The sequence below is a fragment of the Jaculus jaculus genome, chromosome 1, assembly GCF_020740685.1.
Source record: "Jaculus jaculus isolate mJacJac1 chromosome 1, mJacJac1.mat.Y.cur, whole genome shotgun sequence".
Taxonomy (NCBI): Eukaryota; Metazoa; Chordata; class Mammalia; order Rodentia; family Dipodidae; genus Jaculus; species Jaculus jaculus.
This window is the reverse complement of record NC_059102.1, coordinates 200,223,451-200,246,502: the sequence shown is the minus strand read 5'-3', so window position 1 is coordinate 200,246,502 and position 23,052 is coordinate 200,223,451. Positions and strand designations below refer to the sequence as shown.

The following is a 23,052-nucleotide window of genomic DNA, read 5'->3' as shown; positions in this document are numbered from 1 at the left end:
TGAACAATGGGTTCAAGTGGCCTAAAACAATACTGTTAATTTTCAAATCTTTACTGTTTTAGATAACTTCCGTGAAAGCACAGGCAATTGTTCCAAGTTACCTCATATTCAAGCATTTGTTTTGCTCTACACACCTGTTCTCTCTTCTCTGCTTGCCCTATTCACCCGTTTTTTTTTAGCCAAGGTAAGACTGGCCCAGTTTAGATAGCACAGAAATAAATGGGAATAACTAGGGAACAAGTGTTTTAACTTTGAATGATTTGAATGATTTGCATGAATGTGAGATTGAACATTGACCTGAATTTCATATACTAATGATCAGTGCTACTTTGTGGGAAATGCAGATTCTGACTGTGCTGGTGTGGGTTTGCAGCAGTGCTGTGGAACATAGGTTCAATCAGCATGCACAGTCACGTGGACAAGACTCCATGTAAGACTCTGCAAATGGGGATATGCTGTGTGTGGAGTACACAAACACAGCGAGTCTGTGAACCATGCTAGAAGCCAAACAGCAATAGGATGGTGCCAAAGAGACCCCATACCACAGCCAGACACACAAGTTCAAAGAACACGTGGGATACTAAACTCTGCTAGGGGAAGGCTGAAAGCCTAGCACCTAGGAAATGGTAGGTTTGCTCAATGTTCAGAGATACTCCTAAGTGCTTGTTTCTACTTCACTGTAATGTGAATTAAATTAATTGTGATATGCTATTTAAATTCATGGTAAGCTGGATCATGAGAAATAGGTTGCCCCTCCCCAACTTAGAACCCAAGAACATTTAAAACTCTGTGTCATCCACAGCTTGTCCTTAGGCAAATTGACCTATTGCCTCTGGACAAGGAAAGGGAAAATTACAAGCAGCATATAACTTTTGTTTGCTCTCAACTTTTCTCTTGTCTAAGATCACTAAAGTCTTGTTAGAATACAGTACTCAGACTTAAAATAAGCATAACAAACAAGCAACAAGCAGATCTAACTAGGCTTCACAAGTTAGAATTTGATGTTTAACAATAAGAACATATAATTCAGTTTGTTATATCATAAGTATAGTTCAGGATTGTCATTACTAATAAAACCATTTCCAGATATGTATATTATCTCCATGGAAGATACCAAGTTTTACCTACATTTACAAACCCATGCTTTAAAAATGTGCTTCATAGGATTATAAAAAGAAAAGTCTCTAGTCAACAGGTTATAAAATCTAAAATTCAATTTACTGATATCATGGTGACAGTTGTAACAGCTACCTTCAAATGTTTAATTAAGTTGATAATGCCTATATGCTAAAGTTTTAACTACTGAAAAAAACAGCCTTAATTAAATTAAGATGTAATTGTTAGTTAACTGACTTTTCTTTTCTAAAGCTAATTCTTCTAAATAGTCATGTTCATAACTCAAGTTTTAGAAAGGAGATAATCTAATTTGATTTTTATAAAATATATAATCTAACTTCATTCATTGTAACTTTTGTTCTTAGGGAGACAAGAAAGTCTCCCCATATTCTGATAACTGTGTAAACTGTGTGCTTTCTCAATTTTTGAGGAGTTCCATTCACAATTCTTGGGCCAAAATGAGATGTAATGCTAGAATCTATTATTTACTAACAATGTAATTTAAACATAAACTATCAGATATCTGGTATTGGGTAACAAGAATAATGAGACATAAAATTGATTTAGGTTAATCAAAGTAACCCTAAACAAGTGCATCAGATTAACTGTTACAGAATTCTCTATCAGGACTGTTTATATAGGTCAGTTTAGACAGACAGATTAAAGCGACTAAATGGTGAACAGGTACATAGATATATTTAAAGGTGATTCTAAGTTACTAAAGACAGACTTCTACATTTTCACCTATAAAATCAGAAGTGCTTGTTTATATCTGCTACAACATTAGCCAGAGGTTTGTATGTACAAAAAATTCCATAATTCAATTCTGATTTGATATTGCCATTACAGATTCATTTAAATGGTCAACATTTATATGGGTTTCATGTTTATTACATTAAGTTAATTTCTGACAGATTGGATGATTCGAGTTTGTTCATAGAACAATATAAAATGTTATAAAAATTACAATGATAAAAGTTACTGTTGGGCTGGAGAGATGTCTTAATGGATAAGGCATTTTCCTGAAAGCCAAAGGACCCAGGTTCAATTCCCCAGGACCCACATCAGCCAGATGCAAAAGGTGGCACATGCATCTGGAGTTCATTTGCCGTGGCTGGATGCCCTGGTGTGCCCACACTTTCTCTCTCTCTCTCTCTCCCTTTCTCTTTCTCTCTCTCAAATAAATAAATAAAATAAAATATAGAAAACAACAATTATATATAAAATAAAGTTACTGTTTAAGCTGGGCATGGTGGTACATGCCTTTAACCCAGTACTCGGGAGGCAGAGGTAGAAGGAATGCTGTGAGTTCGAAGCCACCCTGAGACTACATAGTGAATTCCAGGTCAGCCTGGGCCAGAGTGAGACCCTACCTCAAAAAAAAAATAAATAAAATAAATAAATAAAAGTTACTGTTAATGACAAAAGCCATTGTTATTTGTCTTATATTCAAGTTCAGATCCTCCAATGTAGGAACAAAACTGGTGGCTCTCACTAGGGCACTAAAACTAAATAAAAGTCAGAGTTACCATTTATATCTCTGTTAATAAAAATTGTCTCCAGGGTCCGGGATTGGGGGCACACCCCTTTAATAACAGCACTCTGGAGGCAGAGGTAGGAGGATTACCATGAGATGGAAGCCACCCTCAGACTACATAGTGAATTCCAGGTCAGCCTGGGCTAGAGTGAGAACTTACCTTGAAAAACCAATAACAACAACAACAAAAATTCTCCAGGACTATAAACATGCTTTGATTTCTTTTTTTTTTTTTTTTTTTTTGCTTTGAGTTCTTGATTACAAAGATGTAGAAACCCAAAAAATGGATTCCAATCAATATGGAGTCTGCATAAATATAGTCAAAACAAAGGGGGGGGGGAACCCTTAATGCCACATTAATGGTCAGCACAGCACAGACTCATCACAGCACATGACACAAATGCTGAGCCACAGAGCTTCTCCCAGATCTCTAAGTCTCCCTGAAAGAGCCACAACTGACCTTCAAAATTACAATATAAAATTAAAGTTTGGTCACCTACTTGGTCTTAATCACTCATTAGAAATAATGTAGCCAGAAAGTAACATGCTCACTGTAAAAAAATAAAAGAAAACCTGGTTGTGGTGGCATACCCCGTGAGAACAAGGCTACCCTGAGACTACAGTTAATTCCAGGTCAGCTTGAGCCAGAGTGAGACCCTATGTTGGAAAACGAAAACAAAAACATAAAAAGAAAGAAAGAAAATAATAATACCATGTTATTCAGTAAATTTCTAGATCTCCATGATGATCATGCCTGCAATTTCTGGTGATAATTCTGCTTACATTGGGATTATATATTTAACTTCAATCTTTACCTTGTATACTCTCATCTACAGTTATCCCTCACTCATATGGTTCGGTGACGATCCAACTCCATCTGCCTGGGTGCCTGGATCATCCCTCAAGGCCTGAAATGTTAAGGGGAACCCCAGGTTTGAGTGGAGGCTATTTAAACAATAACCCTATCCAAACTTCAACTTTTTCATGTTAGCTTTCTTGACAACCCAAACATTACATTAGACTCCTGTCCCCACTTTACCCAACTACCCTTCTACCTCTACCCAAACAGCTTACACACTCCTGTCATAGACTTCAGAAGAACTTACCTACCATAACCCAAAATTTCACTGTCTCCCATCCCTGACCCTGACCACACATGGTATAGATAAGTGGAGGCTCTTCTACCACCACACAGAGGTCCCAAAAAATGAAATATGCCATTGTTTTAGATGACCAGATAGTAGACACTGGCCTATTGCCTAAGAGAAGTACATCCCAGAAGGCTGATCTTGCCACAGCCCACTTACCTATCCTAATAAAAACAAGTCTCGGCTTCTCTATAGCAGCTGCAGGAAAAAAAGTATTTGACCTTGGCTACTACCATTACTTGGGCCACTGATGGGGAAATATTTCTTTTACTCTTGATAGCCCCCTGTCTGTGAAAACACATCCAAAACTAGATAATTAATTTTGCACATCATTCATTCAACAAATTCTACTAACCTATCACACTTACACTTAGCACCAACTTTTATCCTGCTCAAACTCATCTTTCTATCACCTGATCTGATGGATATTGCCAGCAGCTGCCAGCAGCATCCCCTGAAACACTTGACCATGCCTCCTCAGCAGGAAGAAGCAATGAAAGAAATAAACCCCACCTTCTACCCTTAACAAAATGCTGAATGTTAGGTAGGACAAGAGTCGAGATGAAGGAAGAGAATATCCTGTAGATATGTACATTGCTTAACCCTTACTTCCCTGACCTAACAATGCCCTAAGCCACAGTTTTTCTGCTGATCTTATATTACAGACAACCTGACTTCTCTTCTGATGGCAGTCCAGTCTCTGATTGATTACCTCCTCAGCTTTGTCCCTGCTCTCCCCTGAATTCCTCAATGCTTTTTCTTCTGTATTTAATCCCCCTCACAAAAAGCAAGGCTCTATAAAAACCCAAACCATTCAGACTCACACCAGCTCCTCTTCCTGTCTTCTACCCCATGAGATAGCCTGGCCTCTGCAAGCTTCAAACTAAACCACTTTTCCTAACTCAGAGTGGTCTTTCATGGTCTGGTCTTTCACAAACCTTACAGAAGAACATTTGGAAAAGGTACCTTTAAGAACCCGAGCATAGTAATGACGTACAGGATGAATTAGAAAAGTGTTTGGAAATAAAGGGTTTTCTAGAAAAAAACCATATTTCAACTGTCTAGATAGGTCCATGAGAACTCATTTCAACTAGGATCTTCCAACCTTCATTTGAGAAAACAATATTTTCTTTCAATTTACATTTTAGTGAAGGTACATTTGTTTCTAAATCCCAACTTTGGGGTTGGCATCCAGACAGCTCCAGGAAGAAGAGGGTGGGAACACTCTTCTATTGTATCTTTACAAAGTCATGCTAAATCATGAATTCAGCAATGCATATATCCAACAAAATCTTTATTATTTTCAGTTTACTGTCTGTCCTACACTTGGAAAACAAGAGTACACAAGAAAGCATGGAATGGAATCTGAATTGCAGGGACTTGCTGTTTATTTGAGTAAAACTTATGTGCAAAAGTAGAATTACAGAAAAATAAGGAGGATTGGGTCAAGGAATAAGGAAAAGAGGGTGGGTATGTTATACTTATAATTTCTAGCTCTCTAAAAAATAATCTGTCTACATAGTCCAGACTGGCCTTAAACAAACAGTCATCCATGTGCTTCAGCTTCCAAGTGCTGGGATTACAGATATGTGCCACCATGCTTCTATTGATATTTTCAATAAAAAAAAGAAAAAGCATTAGTTTCAGAGAAGGTTCCTGATTTAAAATATATATATATATATATGCATACTTCAATGGAAAGATAGAAATATGATAGGAAAAAAAAACAAATGGAAAAACATCCACAACAAGGAAATATTTATTTTCATTTTCTCTTGTTTTCAGGAAAAGAAAGAATCAAAGAAAAAGTTGACTTACAAGTGTCACTTGAGAGCAGGTTTAAGGTTGCCCTAGGGGCAGAAAGCATATGCAGAAAGGTAGAGTGACATCTTCTCACCTGTGGTTAACAAAGCTACATGACAGAAATAACAATAACAAGTATAAAGTAAATAGTATTTAATGAATTAATTTAAGCACCTGCAAGGGTAGGAGTTAAATTTCAGAAAAATAGAATGATAGTATATTACTTTCCTTACTTGAGATATCAATCCTCTACCTAGGTAGGGAAATTCATCTACATTGTTTTAACTAATATTCTATAGATATTTATCCCTCATAATGGATTGTGTAAGAAAAATTCTTCATGATAAAACTTAGCTTTACAACTTTATGAACACAAAGCCAAACCTCTAGAAAATACTTTAAGGAATTCTCCAAACAGAAGAATGAAATAACCAACTTAAAGTGGCTACAAGAAGCAGATCACAATAACCAAACTCAGAGAAGACACAAAAAACTGAAAAGCCCAAGGTAACACCAAGTCACATATACCACCACAATACGGCAAGGATTAACTCAAACCTCACAGTTATTACAGTAACTATTAATGGCCTTAATTCACCCATCAAAAGACATAAACTAATATAGAGGATCAGAAAATTAGACACCTCAATTTGCGGTCTTCAAGAAATTCACTTCACCATTAAAGACAGACACCTCCTCAGGGCAAAAGGGTAAAAATGATATTCCAAGCAAATGGTAATAAGAAACAAGCAGGTATAGCTATACTAATATCAGACAAAATAGACTTCAAACCAAAAGTAATCAAAAAAGACAAAGAAGGCTACTTCTTATTTATCAAGGGAGTGATCCAACAAGAGGATATTAGAATCATCAATCTTTATGCACCAAACACAGGTGCATCAAAATTCATAAAACAGGGCTGGAGAAATGGCTTATCAGCTAAGAACTTGCCTGTGAAGCCTAAGGACCCCAGTTCAAGGCTCGATTCCCCAGGACTCACGTTAGCCAGATGCACAAGGGGGAGAGGGTGCACACATCTGGAGTTCGTTTGCAGTGGCTGGAAGCCCTGGTGTGCCCATTCTCTCCCTCCCTTCCTCTCTCTCTCTCTCTCTCTCTCTCTCTCTCTTTTTCTGTCTGCCTCTTTCTCTCTCTGTCACTCTCAAATAAATAAATAAAAATGAACCAAAAAATTTATAAAACAAATCTACTTGACAATAAAACAAAAGTAACCACCAACACCATCATAGATGGGGACTTCAATACTCCACTATCAGCAATAGATCGATCATCCAAACAGAAAATTAACCGGGAAGTAAGAGAGCTAAACAACACCATAGATCAATTAGACTTAATGGACATCTACAGAACATTCTACCCAAAATCCACAGATCACACATTCTTCCCAGCAGCCCATGGAAATTTCACTAAAATAGATCATACACTGGGTCATAAAACCTGCCTCCATATATTTGGGAATATCGACATAATTTCCTGCATTATATCAGATCACAATGCTGAAATGCTAGAAATTAACAAGACATGCACCAGGAATCCCACCAGCTTCTGGAAACTGAACAACACACTTTTAAACAACCAATGGTTAGTGGACAAAATAAAAAATGAAATTGCAAACTTTCTAGAAATGAATGACAATGAGAACACAATGAAGCAAAACTTATGAGACACAATGAAGGTGCTCCTCAGGGAAAATTCATAGCACCAAATGCTGTCATAACAAAGACAGAGAGATCCCAAATCAATAACCTAACCATCCACCAAATGGTACTGGAAAAAGAAGAATAATCCAATCCAAAAAAACTCCAGATAGAAAGAAATAATTAAGCTCAGAACAGAAATTAAGGAATTGGAAAGTAAGAATACAATTAAGAAAATTGATAAAACAAAGAGCTTGTTCTTTGAAAAAATAAACAAGATTGATAAACTCCTTGCCCAATTTGATTAAGCGAATAAAAGATGCTTCAAGTTAAAAAGAAATAGAAATGAAAAAGAAGAGATCACAACAGAAATAAATGAAATTGGGAGTATAATCAGGACTTATTTCAAAAACCTTTACTCCACAAAACTTGATAAAATGGAGAAAATGAATGAATTACTGGACACATACCACCTACCAGAGCTAAACTCAGAGGAGATTAATCTCCTAAGCAAACCTTTCACATCCATCAGGATTGAAAAGGTAATCAAAAACCTCACCAAAAAGAAGAGTTCAGGACCAGATGGCTTCTCAGCTGAATTCTATTAAACCTTCATAGAAGAACTGAAACCAATCTTTCTCAAACTGTGCCACACAATCAGAGAACAGGGAAAGCTCCCTAACTCCTTATATGAAGATATTATCATTGTAATACCCAAACCACATAGAGATGCCACAAGAAAAGAAGACTATAGGCCTATTTCCCTGATAAAATTGGACACAAAGATCCTGAACAAAATCCTAGCTAACTGAATTCAACAACACAACAAAAGCATTATCCACCTTGATCAAGTAGGCTTCATCCCAGGATTGCCATGTTGGTTCAACATGTGGAAACATGTCAATGTAATACACCATATAAATATGGTTACACACACACGCACACACAAAAAACACATGATCATTTTGATAGGTGCAGAAAAGGCTTTTGGTAAAAAAATCACTCCATGTTCAAAACAATGGAGAGAATAGGCATGGACAGCTTATACTACTACTATTACTACTACTACTACTACTAATAATAATAATAATAATGGCTAAATATAAAGCTCCTAAAGCCCAAATAATACTTATTGGGGAGAGACTGCATGAATTTCCATTGAGATCAGGAATAAGACAGTGGTGTCCAGTCTCACCTCTACTCATCAACATAGTACTAGAAGTCCTAGCTCAAGCAATAAGACAGGAAAAAGAAATAAAATGTATACAAATTATAAAGGAATAAGTTAAGTTAGCTGTATTTGCAGATGACATGATTCTATACATAAAAAAAAAAAACCTGAGAACCTCCATCTCAAAACTCTTAAATGTGATTAACACCTTCAGTAAAGTAACAGCATACCAAATCAATGCACAAAAACGTAGCCTTTCTATATTCAAAAAACAAATATACAGAGAAAGAAATAAGTGACATTGTCCTATTTTCAATAGCAACAAAAACAAAAATATCTTAGAATAACATTAACCAATGATGTGAAAGACCTATATAATAAGTAAGAAATTGAGGAAGACTTGAGAAAATGGAAAGACCTCCCATGCACCTGGATAGGCAAAACTGACTTTGTGAAATGGCAATCTTACCAAAGGCAATATACAGATTTAATGCAATACCAGTAAAAATCCCAACACTTTTCTTCACAGAAATAGAAAAAAAAAATGATTGAAAAATTCATTTGGAATGAAAGAAGGCCACCTATATCCAGCCATATCCCTAACAAAAAGAACACCTTTGGTGGCATCACCATACCTAATTGAAATCTATATTAAAGAAAACATAAAAACAGCATGGTACTGTTATAAAAACAGGATTATAGACCAATGAAACAGAATCAAGGACCTTGACTTTGGGTCATGTAAATACAGCTACTTGATATTTGACAAAGGCACTAACAATGCAGGCTGAAAAGAGACAGCATCTTCAACAAATGATGCTGGACAAACTAGATAACCATATACAAGAAAATGAAACTCGATCCACATACCTGGCCATGCACAACACTCAAGTCCAAATGGATCAAAGACCTCAATACAAGACTGGATACTCTGCTACTACTGGAAGAAGAAAAAAAAAAAAATAGGAGGAACTTTCCATGATATAGGAGTAGGAAAAGACTTCCTGAACAAAACCCCAGTAACTCAGGAACTTAAACAATTAGACAACCATTTTGATCTCATAAAGCTGTAAAGATTTTTCACAGGCAAACATACAATAAGCAGAACAAATAAAAATTCCAATAATCCATTCACAAAATGGGTCAGAGAACTGAACAGGGAGTTCTCAGAGGAAGAAATACAAATGGCTAGCACACACTTAAGAAAATGTGCAACATCCCTAACCATCAGGGAAATGCAAATTAAAACAATGAGATTCCACCTTACCCCTGTAATGATAACAAATAGTTAAAAATCAAATGAAAGCAAATGCTGGTGAGTATGTGGAGAAATAGGAACCTTCATTCACTGTTGGTGGGAATGTAAGATGGTAAAACCACTATAGAAAGCAATATGGAGACTCCTAAAAAGGTTGACTATAGAGTTACCAACAGACCCAATTATTCCCTTACTGAGAATGACACTTCATGCCTCAGTTCAGAGAGATTTGCTCAACCATGTTTATAGTTAATCAATTCATAATAGCTAAGAGCTGGAATCAACCCAGATATCTATCATTAGATGAATGGATAACCAAGATTTGGTATATCTACATGATGGACTTCTCCACAGCAGTAAGGAAAAATGACACAATGAAATTTTAAGAGAAACAGTTGAACTTGGAACACATCATTCTCAGTGAACTCACACAATCAACAAAAGATAATTGTCACAAGGTCTTACTCACTCATCTGTGACCCCAACCTGAATCTGCCCAAGATGCTGACATACCTAATAAGCATCTCTAGGACCAAACAACAGGGAGGGTGAGGTCAGAGGGGAACAAAAAACCTGAACCCAAACGGCAAAGGTACCATAAAATTCTATATTCTGAAAGACAGACTAAACAATTGAACTTTCATCAGGCCCTTAGAAGAAACACCTGAATCACAGGGGCCTGGAAAGGGTATGATGAAGACTAACTTTAATCTTCTGTTTCTCTCTCTCCCTTCCTCTTCTCTCTTTCTCTTTTATATCACCATTCTTTTCCTTCCTTCTTTTTCCTTGGTGCTGGGCTATAACTCCCAGTACCAGCATGTGGTTAACATCTGCAATGAGCTGTTGATCAGAGAGACCTACTATGTTTCCTGAAAGAAGACCAAAGGTTAATGGTAAGACCCTACTGCTGAAGACACAATATGCTATTGGTACAGAACATGGAGTGACTGGCTGGAATCTGCTTGACTAGTGCAAGAAGGTGCTATATGAGCAAGTGGAGGAAAATAACCAACATCTGTCCAAGCAACTCGTGGTCTAAGGTACTTAGCAGCAAACAACCTTATGTGATGCTCACACACGTGGAACTAACTGCTCTTGATTTGGCCAATGGATCCGCTCAGTGGAATGGAACCCATACGTGAAATTGGGAAACAACTCAGAACCATATTCCAAAAATGAGCCCACTCTCCAATATCAAGTTCCCACCAATCATGGGCTACAAGATGGCCTATACCTATTAAATTCTTTCTAAAATAATAATGGTTATCCCATTTATCTGGTGCTGACTTCACTCTTTTTCAGATGGATTTAAACCCTGAAGAGAGAATCAGCCCATCACACCTCAACAGGGCCCCAACTTAAATCATAGATTAATTGGGAAAATGAGCAAGAGTGCTGTGTTCTTGGTGAACTTGGTACCAGCACAAGGGTGAAGGAGATAGACACAGAGAACACACAACTCCTATCAATCCAGATATCCACAGATACAGAGGCTCCCAAGACCTCACCACTGACGTAGACCTAAAATAAACCCAACATGGCTCAGGAAAATTCATGGGAGAGTGGGAGGAAAGATTGTTAGAGCCACTAGTTGGGACATTATTCACAGAGACATTGCCTCTCCCCCATGACTGATGGCTACTCCCACAATGCACAACCCACATTCCCCAATGAGGAGGGTCCCTGAGGAGGCTGGAGGACAGGAAAGAGACTAACGATGGAACTCTCATTTCTGTATACACATGATACATAACTAATAAAAAAAAGTGTAAGGCTTTCAGTTTAAATTTATTTTTCTTACCTTTTCAGTTTTGATGCATATTTCAAATATTCATATTTGTATAATGTATTTTGATACATTCTCATTTATGTTCATTTTATATCTTTCTTATTTATCATATCCAAATACACAAGATTCTTTCTTATTCAGAAGTCAAATAGAATATGCATGGTGTTACTGAACACTATGTAATGAGTAGCACATTCAGCATTTTTATATGCAATTTCTGTTTTGTAGCATAATTTTCTGCCCTTCACGAAAGTTCTAACTAATGATTCCTGATCTTGTTTGGTATTTTTTCTACCCCAAGATCAGTGCTACATGTTTTTGTTTTTGTTTTTATTTTCCTATTCAGTTACAGTTTTCTAACTTATACTAGGGTTACTTGATAAGATTATTAATGCTTTCTTCTTGGAATTAAGATCTAGCTTCATTAGCATATTCAGATATAATCTACTTAATTATAAGCACTATGAGCTTGAACAGGATGATTATCTATGGTGCATGCTACTATTTGTTCCTCAGCAAAATGAAGGTAACACTAGAATCTTCCACAACCACTGAATTGCTGTGATGGTAAGTATTTGACACAAGAAACATATTTTGTGTGAATGTTACTGACCATTTCCAATAATTCTACACTATAACTTCTGGTAGCATTTCTATGTTCTATTAAGTTATCTTAAAGCTTTCCTTTTGCCAAAGCATGTAATTGTTGTCCACTCCTTAAGTCTCAGTATGTAGCTCAGACATCCACAATGTTGAGAGAAAATAAAAGCTGTTGGGACAGAAGCTTTAAGTCTTCACACTCAGACTGGCCAGAGACCTCATCTCTTTCTCATCCTCCCTGAAGCAAGTCCTCCTATTCCTATTGTTTTCTTTAACTTTGTTCTTAAATCTTATTTTCAAAGAAATCAAGAAATAAACAACACCACTTCTCCTGTAAATTATCTCTTTCTTAGTTTTTACAGTAAGAGTTTTTTAGAACTCAAATCTGTATTTCTCACCTTTTGGCTTTCTTGTTTGAAGTAATTGGTTCTTAGAGATACAAGTCCGATGCAGTCACCCTCTTCTCTTCTGTACTATTTGCTAGAGACTTTGAACATGTTCCAATTCTCATATTGTAAGGACATTACTTTTATGCTTTATCATAGTGAATCTCTTGTTATATGTATGATGGTTGGACCACATCCTTCATTACCTCATGCTGCATTCATGGATCCATGACACTTTGCTCACCCTCTTTTCCTCATTATATCTTTTTTTCCTCTTATCTCTGTCCTCATTATTTTCCATTCAATTTTACATGTGAAGTTAGATTTCTCTTAAGAAAGGTGAAATGCTTTAAGATAATATTTTCAATATTATTTTTTTCAATTTTCTGCATTTTCTATTTTACCTTATCTTTAAGTGGATGCTACAGATCTTTAATTCTGATCCATAAATATTCTTATACATTGAGCATATCCATTGTGTCTTATACAATCCAGCTCCTAATGTTCTTCATTATGCTTTCATACTCGTTGTGGCCCCCTCTAAATCCTATTTTTCAGTTATGCATAGACATATTTCAAAGCATTTTTATCACATTACTTGTGTGGTGACCAATCTGGAGTGTCAAACTAAATGGATGGAGGCATGTCTAATGTAATGGCCTGAATATGAAGTCTCCCTAAATTTTCTCATGCATCAAAGTTTTAGTTGACACCTGTTGGGGTTTGTGGGAAGTGATAGGACCATAAAAGCTCTGAGTCCATTACTGGATTGTTGCATTGATAGATTCAAATATATGGGCGTTGTTAGGTAGCTATGGAAAATTATGAGGATGGAGAAAGCAAGTCCCTGAGGGTGTTTCAATGAAGTATTCAAATTGTCCTCTGTCACTTCTGCTATCATACTTCCTAGTCACCATAAAGGGAGTATACACCATGATACACTTCCAGGTTATACACAAACAGTGGAATGAGTTGCCCAGAGACTGAAATCTCTGAAACCATGATTCAAAAGAAATCTGTCCTCCTTTTAAATTGTTTCAAATGTTTTCTCACCAGCACTAACACAATTTTATTTTAATGTTATTAAATACATAGCATGCAGTGGCTAAGTGTTCAGCATCCAATGGGTTAGTGTTTAATGCATATTTTCTATAAGACATCTGCATATATAAGCCTACTATATTATTGACTGATTGTTCAAAACTATATAGGCTGTAAAGTTACCTTCTCTGGAATCTTTTATCTCTTCACTTTCCTAACTCTTACTTAAGTCATAGAATAGCATATTTCAGACTTTTTTCATGTGTGGCTTCTTCTTAATGTTTTCTTGCTAAGAACACAATCACTTTTAGACGTCAGCAATGTACAATATCTGGATTATAATTGGTAATGTATCATCTCACCTATCCTCTGAAGGATATTCTCTTATAATAGATTGTATTCTCATCTTTAGTAAGAAGCAGACACCTTAACCATTCACTAATGAAAGAAACATGATTTATTGAGTTCTTATTAAACTGTCAGTTCATAATCACTCAATTTTGTAAGTATTTCAAAATGCTGATGAGGGCTGGAGAGATGCCTTAGCCGTTAAGCGCTTGCCTGTGAAGCCTAAGGACCCCGGTTCGAGGCTCGGTTCCCCAGGTCCCACGTTAGCCAGATGCACAAGGGGGCGCATGCGTCTGGAGTTCGTTTGCAGAGGCTGGAAGCCCTGGCATGCCCATTCTCTCTCTCTCCCTCCATCTGTCTTTCTCTCTGTGTCTGTCACTCTCAAATAAATAAATAAAAAATTTAAAAAAAAATACTGATGAGTACTGATTGCTTTTTAGTCATGGCAAACGTACATGTAAATACTTTACTGCATTTACTCAATATTCTCAATGACCTTGTGAGGCAGATACCAAGAAAGAGTGGTAAGTAGTTTCCTTATGTGTAAATGTTTATGTGGAAAAATACATAGTTGTGTCGAGACATGGGATTTAAGCCACTGTTCAATATTGTACTATAGAAAGTACACAGTGTTTTATAAAAAATATAATTCAATTGCTGTGAGTATATTTGTGTTTTGATTTTCTACAACAATATTTTTGAAAGGGAAACATTCTAAATATCTGAAGAATTTCTGTTCTAAAGGAAATAATTCATATCATCTCTCTAACATTAACTCTTTTATATAGAGCCTCCAAGGGATCAAATATTTGAGGATATATTAGCTATAGGATTTAAATTATATAGCATAGTTTAACAAAAAATTAATAGAAAAACTTTTAAGAAAATCATGTTCTTCAATAGATATCACTATCTGGGGCAAAGACTAGCTGGAGGGTTTATTATGGATAAGGCTTTTACAAACTACCCTAGGATTTTCTGTAAATAATATATGCACCTATAATGTTACTCTTTAATTTTTCTTTAAATTCTACACAAGTATAATGAGTTTTCTGATTAAATTTCTCTAGAATAATACTTTTTGCATTACTTTTAGAAAGGTCTTATCTGTTTTAAAACCCTGCAGGGGAATATATTTCCTGTAGATATTAAATAATACAGTAATATTTTATTCTAGTAAACCTAAATTTTGTCTTCCCTTTTATGTTTAAATACATGATATTTCTGTAAAGAGAGCAAACTGTTATATTTCCTCTACTTTTTTTTTTTTTTCTTTCTTTTTTTTTTTTTGGTTTCCTGAGGTAGGGTCTCACTCTAGCCCAGGCTGACCTGGAATTTACTCTGTAGTCTCAGGGTGGCCTCAAACTCACTGCGATCCTCCTACCTCTGCCTCCTGAGTGCTGGGATTAAAGGCGTGCGCCACCACACCCCGCCTCCTCTACATTTCTTTATACCTAGCCTAGAGTAACATAGAAGTCAGGAGATTGTTGATGGCAGACAAAGGGCAGGCTCTGAAAATAGCAGGTAAACAAGAGGCTCTGTTGGGAAGGATAGCATTTCCTGGGGCCTGCATTGTTGAGCAAACTCCTTAAGATAAGCGAAACTCCTGGTCACAGGCCCACCTCCCAGGGGGTGCTTCCTGTAACTGACCAGCAGATCTTTTACAAGTTTGGGGGGGGTTGTTTTGTTCTTTTTTTTTTTTTTTTACTTTTATGGTTTTAATTGTCACATGTATTGTGATTTAGGGTTTAACTCCCATTTTTTTTCTAATATCATGTGATTATTACCAACAAAAGCTGACACTCTGAAACAGTTCTTTGCTGTCCTCCAACCCCCACTCCAAGATTCCCTCTGGGGGCAGACTTGTTATACCAGACCTTCTTTTTCTTTTTACCCAATAAAACTTTGCCTCACATTCCATGAGTCAATGGTCTTACTTGTTCAACACTGGAACCCATAACATTTCAACATATCTGTATGTTCATGTTACAACTCTCAAAAGCTTTTCTAGTATATGTTAAAAGACAGTGATAGATATATGAGCTGCTTTCTCATAATTGTTTCTTCCCAAACTACACTGAGTCTGTCTTTAGTTTCATACCCAGACTTAAGATTTGACAGCAGAAACAGTTCTTGCATAGTATGATGTAAGTTTATATCACATCACTTTTTTTTTCAAATTTTAATTATATTTATTTTTATCTGATAGAAAAGGAGAATATGACATAATAGGGAAGTAATATATAATGTTGTAATACATGTATACATTGTATAATTTGCAAATCAGGTTAAGTGTATCTGTTTCCTCAAGCATTTATAATTTCTTTATGGTAAAGACAGTTAAAATATTTTCTCCTTACTTTTTGAAATATATAGCACAGCATTATTATCCATAATTTCCTTCTCCTGAAACTCCATGCAAACTTCCTACTCCTATCTATTTGTAACTTAGTACTCATTGATTTATTTCCATTTTACTCTACACATAAGTCAAAAAACATAAGCAACCAAAAAAGTCAAAATATGTCTTCACTGGAAGATATAATTCCAGAACAGTGATCACTTACATAAATAAATGAGGTTTTACTTTCAGTTTTTCAACCCACTCTGGCAGCAGAACATTATCTTTCATGTGAGATTATTTTTAAATCCAGGATCTGTGATTACTTTATCAGTCATATTGTTTAATAACTGAATAATTTCAACTTAAATGTAATGTAGATGATTTTGTACCTTCATAAATTCTCCATTGGTCTTCCATCCAACTTAGAGGATGTGACCTGGTATCTATTTCCCCTTGAGCTCCAGCCATGCTGGTCTCATTATTTTCACCTCTAGCAGAAAAGCATTTCATGCCGGTGATCATGTGACCTAATCCATCACCTCCTGTTAGTTTTTAGCCAATGTTACTAACGCCTTTGTTCTACTTGTTTAATCATCATATGTCTCATTTTCTCTTCTTCCACTAGACTGCAAATTCAGTAAGCAACCAGACCCAGATAATACTCTAAAACACAGTTTCTATTGTATAAACCTCTACTAGGGTAACAGCATGACCCTGAGTCTCCCTGGGATCCTGTTTTTATTGTAAACATCATATGGCTATTTCCAATAAAAGCTGACACTCCCAACAGATCTTGAGATACTGAACAGAACTCTAAGATACAGACCTGGTGCACGAGCTTTCCTCTTTTTCTTTCTTCCTACCCAATAAAACTTGGCCTCACATTCCATTATGTGAGTCAATGGTCTTACTTGTGCGACACCAGACCCCATGATATCTTGGGGGCTTGGCCAGATGCACATTTCAAGACCTCCTCCCTGACTCTGGGGTGACCAAACTTGGGAAAGACCGCTGATCTTGGCCAAAGAACCATATCTCCATCCATCTGCATGTTCCTGGTTTTGGAGTTGGTCCCCTTCTTTATTGGGTAAGAAACCTCCGAAGGTGCTTTTCCTACTCTTCTTGCTTTTCTTTTTTTTATGGTTTTGCACACTTGTCTGGGTCCATGAGGGGAGCTGGATGCAGCATTAATTCCCCTGGACAAGGGATGGAGGAGACACCCTTGACCTTCTCTGGCTCTGTTCCGAGATTTCAAATGGAGGTCTGTTTCTGGTTCAGTTTTGGTTTGACAGCCATGTGGCAATGTCAGGAGAGCCGTTATTGCTAGCATGTTTGTGTTTGGTGTTGTGTTCATTTGTCTTGTCCTCATCTTTGAAGATATGGGTCAAAATTATTCTGTTGAAAAATCTCCTTTAAAACTGGTTAAAAAGCATTTTGAAGATCTTCAATAAATAAATAAATAAATAAACATTAAGATGAGCTAATGAGCTAGGCCTATTATCCTAGCTACTTGGGAAGCTAAGACAGGAGGATCTCCAATTCAAAGTTCCAATGTGATACCCTGACTCCATATTTTAAAGCACGTGACTTTTAAATTGCTTGATAAAATAAGTAAATAATTTTAATTTGAACTGTGCCTAATATTTCATTTTTTTTTGTTTTGGCTTTAAACAAATAATACATTTGGTTTATTAATCTAGATAGTCCAACAGGTCTTTCCTAAAGCTTTTGTTGTCATTTGATTTATTTCAAGGTTTTTTTGGTTTTTGTCTTTATTTGCCTTAGTTACTTCTAATAAAAAACATTTCCAAATATGGTAGAAGTATTGATAAAGATGATACCCAAAATGTTTGTCATGTTTTGCCTGTATTCATAGAAAGTGTATTTCATGGAGTTTATTCATGGGAGCTATCTCAAATCAATGGGTTATATAAAACATGAAGGTTGATATACTGATATCATAAAACAAGTCTGTTTATCAGGTAGAGATTTTTTTTGGTGACCTAAATAATAAACATGCTTTTTCTCTACAAATTTCCAATAGTAAAATGGATAACTCATTGAAGCCAGACTACTTGCTTCTTTGTCAGTAGGTAATAAAATTAATCAATTTGGTATAGTTTTTATTAATAGTCTTATAAGAAAGATAATTAATTATGGGTTGAGATGAGATGATTGCAAGAACTGGGAAGGCATTTTTTTTTCAATTTTGGACATAGAGTGCTTGTTAAAAATGCTTTTGGAATGGAACGTAGATCAGAATGTTGAAGTATATAGATAAAGATGTCCATATGTAGAAAAGATATAAGAAATCGAAAAAGACCAAATTTTCCCTAAAATTAATTTCCTTTAAAAGGAACAGAAAGCTAGTTTTCAGGCTAAACCTAAACACCATGCCTACATTTAAAGATTTTTTTCAACTGTTTACGCACTTTTAAGGATGCTCTAAGAGTTTTATATAGGAACATAGACTTAATGTAAATTCAGCTTACATTAGACACAGGTGATATTCTATGCTAGGTGGGTCATAAATTCATAAGCACAGATGTAATTCGTGTTCTTTGGAAGTGTAAGCAGGTTATACATAAACAAGACTCTATCACCTTCAGTATTACAAATAGGAAAAATAAATTTCCTAGGTAAAAACAAACAAAGTAGGACAAGGAATGTTAGGATGCTTAGCTCTCTGCTCTGTCATTTCCTTTTGCTCCTTCTTACTGTTATATGCTATTTAAAGTCATGGCAAACTGGACTCTGGAGAAAGGAATGACACCCCCTTTATCTAAGACCTCATGCAAGTTTAAGCCATGTGTCCCCCTGATCCTGTCCAGAGACAAAATGGCCAATTGTCTCTGACAAGAAAAAGGGAATGACAAATGGCATATAGCTTTGTTTCTCTTTATAGTTTTTCTATTTTGAACGCCTAAAGTTACATCTGTTAAATGAAATTTCTCAGCAGACAAAAAGTTAAAAAGGTAAACTGAGTCAAGTTAGCCAAGCCACTATATGAAGCCACGAGAGGAAGATTTGAATTGGACTGAAAATGAAAATCAAGCATTCTAAGAACTAAAGTCAGCTCTGACATAAGCCCCTGCCCTGGCACTTCAAGACTGAACCAAACCCTTCCATTTGTATAAAAAGGAGACAGACAGGAGCGTCCTAACTCAAAGACTGAGGTCACAGTGTTGCCCAATAGCCTACTTGTCTAAAAAGCTGGACCCAGTAGCTGCTGGTTGGCCCCTTGTTTCTGAGGCAATTGCAGCAGCTGCTGCTATTCTGATAGAGGAGTATGACAAACTAACCTTGGGCCAGACTTTATCAATTATGGCTCCACATATGATAGAGATGCTTTTAAAGAGCCCCCCCAGGCCAACGGCTCTCCAACTATCACATAACTCACTATCACGCTTACTCTTAAATGAATGAAGGATATGGTTTTAACAAACTGAGGCTTAAACCCAGCCTCCCTGCTTCTAGAAACTGATGAGGCATCAACCCCTCTACATGACTGCCTAGAGATCACCTCTGCCTTCCATGGATTCTGCCAAAACCTAACAGATGTGGCCTGGCCAGACCCTGATCTGGTGACGTATTCTGATAACAACAACTTTGTCATGGACAGAATCAGGTATGCAGGGGTGGTTGTAATGACTTTGAAAGAAACCCTGTGGGCTGAGGCCCTACTTCAGGTTGCATCAGCTCAGAAAGCTGAAGTGATAGCACTGACCAAGGCTCTAATAGTGGGAAAAGACAAGTCAGTAAATACCCAGATGGCCGTTATGCCTTCACCAAGGCACATGTACATGGGGCCATCTACTTGGAATGAGGGCTATTAACATGCCGAAAGTAAAAACATTAAAAATAAAAAAAAAATGAAATTTGAACTTACTGGCTACCATTTGGGCACCTGCTAAAGTAGCCATAATCCGTTGTCTGGGTCATCAGAAAGGGGAGACCACAGAAGCAAGGGAGAACAGACTGGCAGACCTAGTAGCAAAGAGTGCTGCCTCTCAGCATCCACCAGATTGTCTGGTCACCCTCCCAGCACCTACTCTTCGTTGAGTGGCCAACATACATGGAACAGGACCTACAGCTCCCCTCTCATCTGATAAAGGAACAGACCCCACAAAGATGGTATCAACTGGAGAATGGACGACTGTTGCGGCCCCAGACCCTAGGGCAGAAACTAGCTAAGCAACCAACTCACTTAGGAAACAACAAGCTAGCTGAGCTAATAAGGAAAGAGTTTTTCTTCCCAGTTATGGACTCCGTCATCAAGGACATCACCACCCACTGTCAGGCCTGCCAACAGACAAATGCCTCCTCTGGTCAGGTACCACCAATGGAGATTAGAGATCAGGGAACAGAGCCAGGTAGATAATGGAAAGCTGAATTTACCAAGGTAAAGCCAGATAAGTATGGATATAAATATTTACTTGTTTATGTTGATACCTTTTCAGGATGGGTGGAAGCTTTTCTGACCATGTCTGAGACAGCCCAAATAGTGACTAAGGAATTGTTAGAGGAGATAATTCCCCTGGCATGGTTGTGCCTCAGGATAAGGATAAGATCCCATAATGAGCCTGCCTTTGTGTCAAAAATTACTAGGGAATTAACCTAGATGTTGAAGATTAATTGGAAATTACATTGTGCCTGAGATCCCCATGTTAAGGACAGGTAGAAAGGATAAATTGGACCTTGAAGGAGATTTTAACTAAATTAACCCTAGAGACATGTGCAGGATGGGTGGGATTCCTTCTCTTCTGCCCTGATAAGGGCCAGGTGTACCCTTTATGTAAAAGGAATTACTCCATTTAAAATTATGTATGGAACCTCTCCCTTCATCCTGCCCAGGATGGGTCTTGAACAAATAACTAACTTTACTAATTAAAAGCTTCTTTCTAGCCACGTCTTACAAAGAGTCCAGGAGTCCATTCTCCCAGCAATCAAGACCGTTTTACAGACACACCCTGTTTGCACCTATTCCTTTTTTTAGAAAGAGATGGGCCCCTAATAATTGGTTATATTTAGTTGGTCTCCATGGCTAACTTCCCTGTCTCTTCTATTGCTGGCCCCCTGATACTACTGCTCTTAGGCCTTACCATAGAACCCTGCATTATTAATGCACTAAGTAGATTTATAAAGAATAGAATAAATTCTGTGAAACTCATGGTATTGTGGACATAATACACCCCCTTAGGTGAAAACACCCTAGACACTGTTATTCACAAAGATTTGACCTAGTATCATATCAGAGGGGGAAATGGAAAATGGAATGTGAAAGGAAGGGGTTGATCCCTCTAAGCAATGTACCATGACTTCCCTGTATCTCTTTGTTTCTAGAGATCTTTGTGATTATATAGCATAGAATGTCTCTTGCCTCAGTTCTGCCTATGTGACCTATGTAACCTTGTGACTTCTTGTAATACCCCCCCACACACCCTTGTTTAACAGTATGCAACTTTGTGGTTTTACTCACAATCCTGTTTCTACTATAAATATCATGTGGCTATTTCCAATAAAAGCTAACACTCCCAACAAATCTTGAGATCCCGAACCCTGAGATGCAGACCTGGTACACCAGCTTTCCTCTTTTTATTTATTTTTTCTTTCTACCCAATAAAACTTGTCCACGCGTTCCATTCCATGAGTTAGTGATTTTACTTGTGTGACACCAGATCCCCATAACAGAAGCTTGGGCTCTAATGTCTTTAATATGGGTGCTAACTGGTATGAAACGGTGTTTTTCTGAAATAAGTCTAACCAGAGTTCAGGTGTTGGGCCCTGAAAGGCCCAGGCGTGAGGCCTAGTGGAACTTCCTGAGCCTAGCTAAAGTTTGGCAACCTGTCTCTGGCCAGCGATGACTCAGCAGGATGCCTAATGGCTTCTGGCCTGCTACTTCCATGTGTTAATTGTAATTACCATTTCAATAGTTACAGTTTACTATTGGCCCTTACCTCTTCCCCCATCCTAAAATCCCCGCCTTCATCCCCAACATGATATAGGCAACTGCTCAGAGTAATAAAGCGAGTTGTTCCTGCATGGAAAAGACTCCCGACTCAGAGTGGTTTTTCTCCGGTGGCCAGAAGAGGTTTCTGAGTCGTCCGACGCTCATCATCCCCTCAACCCCTAGGGAGGAACCAGCAGGCCTGGTCCTTCCCTTGGCACTACCTGAGCGGGAAGGAGCCCCTCATCTGGCGCCCAACGTAGGGCTCTGGAACCCCAACAGACTAGTGCACCCCGTGAGAGGCAGTTGTTGAGGAGGTAATGGGTGTGTGTGGGTGAGCGTACCCTCATGAGCTATGAGGCAGTCTTCATATTTAGTGAACTAAACTTTGCTTCTATAACCTTTACTTACTTGTCGACATCTCTTCGTTCCCTTTCTCTTCCCCTTCACCTTTGGTTTGCCAGTGGCTTTTGTATCTCTAAAAGCTTGTGTTTCTCTCTCTCTCTGCTTGGGCCAGTGAAGGCAGGCCAGCTTTTTCTGCCATTATGGAACTTCCCCTGGATCTGTAAGCTTCAGTAAATATCCCTTCCTCCATAACCGTACCTGGTCTGGAAGTTTATCTCAGCAAACCTAAAGCTGTCTAATGAGCTGAAATGAACCTGACCATGTGGATGCTACTCTTTTGGAAACTTTACTTTAAAAAAATAGACATAAACTTGATTCTTACAACTAAAGGTGTCTTCTGGAGTGATAAGCCAAATTTTATGGACTATTCAGATGAAAGTTTAAAAATTCTAAGTACAGACAGCATTAAACTTCAGGGCTTAGCTTACAAGCTTTCTAAGAGGAAAGAAAGACTGCAGGAAACCTCATTGGAACTGGGCTACTGGCATAAGGGCTGGCTACGTC

The 23,052-nt window shown here is 37.4% G+C and overlaps 1 pseudogene; it reads right to left on the bottom strand.

Annotated features, from left to right (window-relative positions):
* LOC101606181 overlaps window positions 1-20,119 on the bottom strand; it is a 53,827-nt pseudogene extending 33,708 nt beyond the window's left edge.
* Window positions 20,120-23,052: the final 2,933 nt, after the last annotated feature.